Below are 6000 nucleotides of genomic sequence, written 5' to 3'. Positions count from 1 at the left end.
ATACCTACTTTGGGCAAGGAGCTTAGCTGATGCTTGCTGTTTCCATATATTTTCCCTACAACCCTGGGAGGTAAGAACCATGAACCTCATTTTACAGATGAGGAAACTGGGGCTCAGACAGATAAGTGAATTGTCCAAGTCTCAAAGCTTGGAAGTGTTGGACCAAGATCAAATCCATCCTGTCTCCTTTTTCCATTACTCGCTATGGGGGTGGTGGGGTGGGGCAAGGGGAGTGGGTGGGTGGCTGAGGCTTTTCACAGTGAGGGTTCATCAAGCTGGTGTCTTTCCTGAAAGGACAGAGGTCTGGCATCTCAGGTAACAGAGGAAGCAGTTACCTACCTGCTGGGATTTGGGGGTTCATGAGAACTGCTTCTCCCTTCTATCACTTGGTTCTGAGCCCCAGATTTCACCATTAGTGCTAGATTTCTTTGAGTTAAGCACTGCCCGCTCCAAGAGGCTTTTAAAACACACAGCCCCTGGAAGATGTGACATTTGGTATCAGTCGTCTCATCTGGAGTGTTTGATGGAGATGTTACAGGCTCACAGAGCCTCAGAGCTTAGGGAGCGGAAACTCTGGCTTTACCCAGGAGAAGCCTGCGGTCCAGAAAGGGGAGCTGTCAAGGTCACACAGCATGCAACAGACTCTGGATTTTTTTTTAGACGGAGTCTCGCTCTGTCGCCCAGACTGGAGTGTAGTGGTGCCATCTCGGCTTACTTGCCTCCTGAGTTTAAGTGATTCTCCTGCCTCAGCCTCCCGACTAGTTGGTACTACAAGCACGCACAACCACACCTGGCTAACTTTTGTATTTTTAGTAGAGACAGGGTTTCACCATGTTGGCCAGGCTGGTCTTGAACTTCTGACCTCAGGTGATCCGCCCATCTCGGCCTCCCAAAGTGCTGGGATTACAGATGTGAGCCACCGCACCCAGCCAGACTCAGGACTTTTTTGCCTCGTGCTGTTTCCAGGTCGCCACATGCCTGTGACAGGTAGGCAGGAGGACTCTGGGAACCAGGTAATGACAGGGAGGGATTAAAGCTGGAGGAAATATGTCTTTCTGCTTTATGCCTTGGCCCAGCTGAGTGGCCCTGTGCTTGTCACAGGCTGGTGTCCTCTGCCCTCCTCCCCTCACTCCTGGGGCAAGCAACAGTGGTGCTCCATGTGTGAGCTGGACCTACCTCTAGTGTTGGCTTGTTTAAATTCTCTGACAGAGACAAGCTGTCCCCGGGGGGCGGGGAAGGCAGTGTGGAGCTCACCTCCTGAGGGAGCAGCGTTGTCTCTGTGAGCTTTGGCGGGGAATGTTTCTGAAGACGCCCTAGTCCCCTGCCCTGCCTAGCCTCAACGTCTCTATCACTCCGAGGAGTACCAGGAGGGCTCAGTGTGAACCACCAGAACCTTCCAGGCTACCTTCCCTTGCCTTTTCTTTCTGCGCAGTCCACTTGGTTTGCTATACTCCTGCTCTTCCATCAAGACCCAACTCAAGGCCAGGCACGGTGGCTCACACCTGTAATCCAAGCACTCTGGGAGGCGGAGGTGGGAGGATCACTTGAGGTCAGGAGTTCGAGACCAGCCTGGGCAACATGGTGAAACACCATCTCTACTAAAAATACAAAAATTAGCCAGGTGTGGTTGCAGGCACCTGCAGTCCCAGCTACTCTGAAGGCTGAGGCAGGATAATTGCTTGAACCTGGGGGGCAGAGGTTGCAGTGAGCCGAGACCGTGCGCCACCGTACTCCAGCCTGGGTGACAGAGTGAGACCCTGTCTCAAAAAAAAAAAAAAAAGACCCAACTTAAGTATCAAGTATCATCTCCTCCAGGAAGCCTTCCCCTACTCCCAGGAAATAAGTGCCCCTCAGAGAATTCCCACTTTTGGTTTACTCTTCTGGTTTACCTCCATCCAGACAAGCCAATACTTAAAAAAAGCCAACACTAGAGGTAGGTCCAGCTCACCGACATTGTTGTAGTCCCAGGGTCCAACACAAAGCAGAGCTAACAAGCTGAGTTTAATAATTGCTTGTGGAATGCATGTCCCAAGCCACCTCCCAAGCCCTTCCAGATGCCCAGTCTAGCCAGTCTGGCTCTTCGCTTCCATACCTTCATAACGCTTCCCCCAGGGCCTCTTTTTCATCTTGCTTTCTGGGGCAGCTGTGTGCACATTTGTCTGTGTGCAGCAACTCTCTAAGGCAGGGATCTTTACTCCTATTTTTGATGAGGGGAGCTGTGGTTCAGAGAGGTTGAATAACCTGCCTAAGGCCACACAGTTAGAGTGGCAGAGCCAGGAATGCGACTTGGGTCCATTTGATTCCGAAGTCCCTGTACTTTCCACTGCCCTGCCTAGATGTCCCTGTACCTCCTGTAAAATCAGCAGAGAGCCTGGTGCCTGGTAGTCCCTACACATATTCACAAATTGGAGCTTAGCTCAGCTCTCAGGCAAGGCCCAGGTCAAAAGGGCAGATACAGCTTTGGGATCTTAGTTGCCACCATATGCTACACCTTCTTCCCAGCAGAGGGACTCCCTCCAAGACAGGGTAGGGGTGGAGGATGTGAACAGGGGCAGAAATGGGCATGTTTTGGGGTCAGACTTGGAGGAACAGCAGAGATTGGGGTATCAGAAGTTCGGCATGCCTGGGGCTGTTGGGGAGATGCAATTCATCAGGGACAGCCTAGTGTCAGGGGATTAGACTGGGGCCTATGAAGGAGAGGCAGAGGCTGATGGGCCTAGGGGTGGTGTGGGTAGGTAAGCTTCCCCAGACAGTGACTGCCCTGCCCTCTCTCCAGCTAGGTCCTCTTCCCCATTCCTTCCCACTTTCCTGACTGGATCCTCTTGGGAGAGTTATCCTCCTTGGCTTCCTCTGCTCCAATCTTTTGATCAATTGGCCATCATTACTTATCATTACCTCAAGTCAAGCCTCCAGATCCACATGGGGCTAGGACACTAGCACTGGACCAAACAGGCCCTTTTCTTTGCTTTCTCTTTGTCTTTTTAATGCTTTGTTGCAAAGACCTAGGCAGGGGTTGAGGGGGTTGTGGGGGGAGACAGAGAGAGAGAGAGAGAGAGAGAGAGAGAGATTGACCCACAGTCGGGGTCAAGGAATTGAGGGGAACCAACCCAATTCTCTCTCCTTCAATTCGCCAGGTTTGTATCCTGCCCTTCCTGCAGATCAGTGTCCTGCTAGTCACCTGGGAGTCAGGGGATGGAGTGAAGGACAAGACCTTCTATCGCAGTGAAACCACTTGGAGAAATGTGTGGAAAACAACAAGACCCAGTGTCCGTTTCCTCACCTTCTTTCCAATTTCAGGAGGGATTTTGTCCCTTCATCCACCAGCTTCTAGATTAACCACCCACACCCACACAGACGAGAGTTTCCCTGAATATTGGAGTTGACAGGACATCAGGACAAAGTACAAATATTGTGCCTTGGCCCAATCACTACTTTCTTTGTCTGGGGCCACCGCTGGCTCCTGGCTGCCTTTCATGCTCTTCTCCACCCCCACCCCTTTCTCCCCTTCCCCCTTACCTGGAACACCTTCCCCTTCCTCCTTGGCTCCTTCTGAACTGCCTTCAGAGCCACAGGCTGTGGGGAGTGGCCACTGGGCTCCCAAGGTGAGGCCCTCCAAGTGGGCCCCTCAACTGGGAGCCAGCATGACCTCTGTGTGGGTCACTCTCTGCTTCACTGCCCCTTCCCCCAATCTGCTAGGTGACCCTGGGCCCCTTTGTGCCCTCTCTGGGCCTTTGGAGGATTCTTTGGGGAGACAGTCTGCTCTGACACCCCCTCCCCTGCAGCAGCCTGGGGAGGGAGGGGAGGATAAGCGAAATCAAGTTTGTTCAAGGGGCTAAGCTCATGGGAGGGAAGGTGCCACAGAGATACCTGTCGTCTTGTGATTGTTGTTTTGTGCTTTTTCCCCTTTTTTGAAGGCTCAGATGACTAGGTGACTTGAGCTTTTAATTTGGTGACAATGTGGCTGAGTCCATAAGAGTGCATTGTTGTAAAGGCCGGTGACAACACATTGGGGCATGGGATCCAGAGTTAACCCCTCCAGGTCACAGCCAGGTTATATCTCCAAAATGAAAGGGGGAGGTGGGCCATACTTTCTCACCCTAAAGAAGGTAGCTCAAAAACCCCTAGGCCAGGTTGTAATCCTGGCTTTATATAAAAGGAATTCTGTGCCCTCACTCCCCTGGATCCCTGGGCAAAGCCCACAGGGAAATACAAACAGATAGTTGTAACACACCTTGCTGGGTACCACCATGGAGGACCGTTGGCTTATGGGGTGAGGGTGCCTGGGGTCATGGAGTGACAGGTGATGATTATCCCTCTTTGGAACCCCTCCAGCCACCTCTTAACTTCAGATTTGTTTGTTTTTTACTAAGACCTGCTCTTTCAGGTCTGTTGGCTCTTTTAGGGGCTGAAGAAGGCTGAGTTGAGAAAGGATGCAAGGGAAGGGGCCAGAATGAGCTTTTAGGGTTCAGAACCTCCATCCTGCCCCAAGGTAGGGATGAGGGAGGGGTCCCTGCCAAGATGCCTACAGCTTGTGCTCCTGGGGTGCTAGAGGCACACAAGGAGAAAAGTTAGTGGCTTCCTTTCCTTATCCCATTCACCAGCCTAGAGCATGGAGCCCAGGTGAGGAGGCCTGCCTGGGAGGGGGCCCTTAGCCAGGAAATAAACATTTACTAACTGTACGAACGAAGACCTTGTCCTTGCTGCTGGGGAGCCTGCCAAGTGGTGGAGACAGGACTAGTGCATGCATGATGGAAAGGGAGGGTTGGGGTGGGTGGGAGCCAGCCCTTCTCCTCATAAGGGCCTTAGGACACCACACTGATGGAACTGGGGGTACCGGGGAGGTAACCTAGCACCTCTTCCAAACCACAGCACCATGTGCTGAGGATGCGGCTGACTGGGTAAGCTCCTTGGAGCGTTTTGGTCAAATTGAGGGAAATTGCTGCATTCCCATTCTCAGTCCATGCCTCCACAGAGGCTATGCCAGCTGTAGACCAGACCCTGGCAAGATCCGGGTGGACAATCAGACTGACTGGTCCCACTCTTCCCACAGGCATCAGAACCCCAACTTTGTTCCCTAGAGCAGCCTGGAAATAGCCGGGTCAGAACCCAGTCAGGAATTTTTCCAAGCTGGTTCCTATAGGCAAGAATGGGATAGGGGCCTTTGGGAGCACTTAGGGAAGATGTGGAGAGTTGGAGGAAAAGGCAGCTTGGAGGTAAGGGAGGGGACTGGGGGAAGGAGAGGGGAGAAGCTATGAGCCTGGAGAAGTAGCCAAGGGATCCTGAGGGAATGGGGGAGCTGAGAAGAAACCCCCATTTCTGTTCAGAAGATGAGCTATGAGTCTGGGCTTGGGCTGATAGAAGCCTTGGCCCCTGGCCTGGTGGGAGCTCTGGGCAGCTAGCCTACAGACGTTCCTTAGTGCTGGCGGGTAGGTTTGAATCATCACGCAGGCCCTGGCCTCCATCCGCCCCCACCAGCCCCCTGGCCTCAGTTCCCTGGCAACATCTGGGGTTGGGGGGGCAGCAGGAACAAGGGCCTCTGTCTGCCCAGTTGCCTCCCCCTTTGGGTTTTGCCAGACTCCACAGTGCATACGTGGGCTCCAACAGGTCCTCTTCCCTCCCAGTCACTGACTAACCCCGGAACCACACAGCTTCCCGTTCTCAGCTCCACAAACTTGGTGCCAAATTCTTCCCCCCCGGGAAGCATCGCTGGACACTTCCCAAAGGACCCCAGTCACTCCAGCCTGTTGGCTGCCGCTCACTTTGATGTCTGCGGGCCAGATGAGGGCTCCAGATGGCACATTGTCAGAGGGACACACTGTGCCCCCTGTGCCTAGCCCTGGGCTCTCTGTACATGAAGCAACTCCAGTCCCAAATATGTAGCTGTTTGGGAGGTCAGAAATAGGGGGTTCAGGAGCAAACTCCCCCCACCCCTCTGCGCTCCCCTCTCCAGAGCCCATTCCCTCTTTAGCCAGAGCCGGGGTGTGCAGACGGCAGTCACTA

This window comes from Macaca nemestrina, chromosome 5, assembly GCF_043159975.1.
Source record: "Macaca nemestrina isolate mMacNem1 chromosome 5, mMacNem.hap1, whole genome shotgun sequence".
Taxonomy (NCBI): domain Eukaryota; kingdom Metazoa; phylum Chordata; class Mammalia; order Primates; family Cercopithecidae; genus Macaca; species Macaca nemestrina.
Note: the sequence above shows the minus strand (reverse complement) of the source record.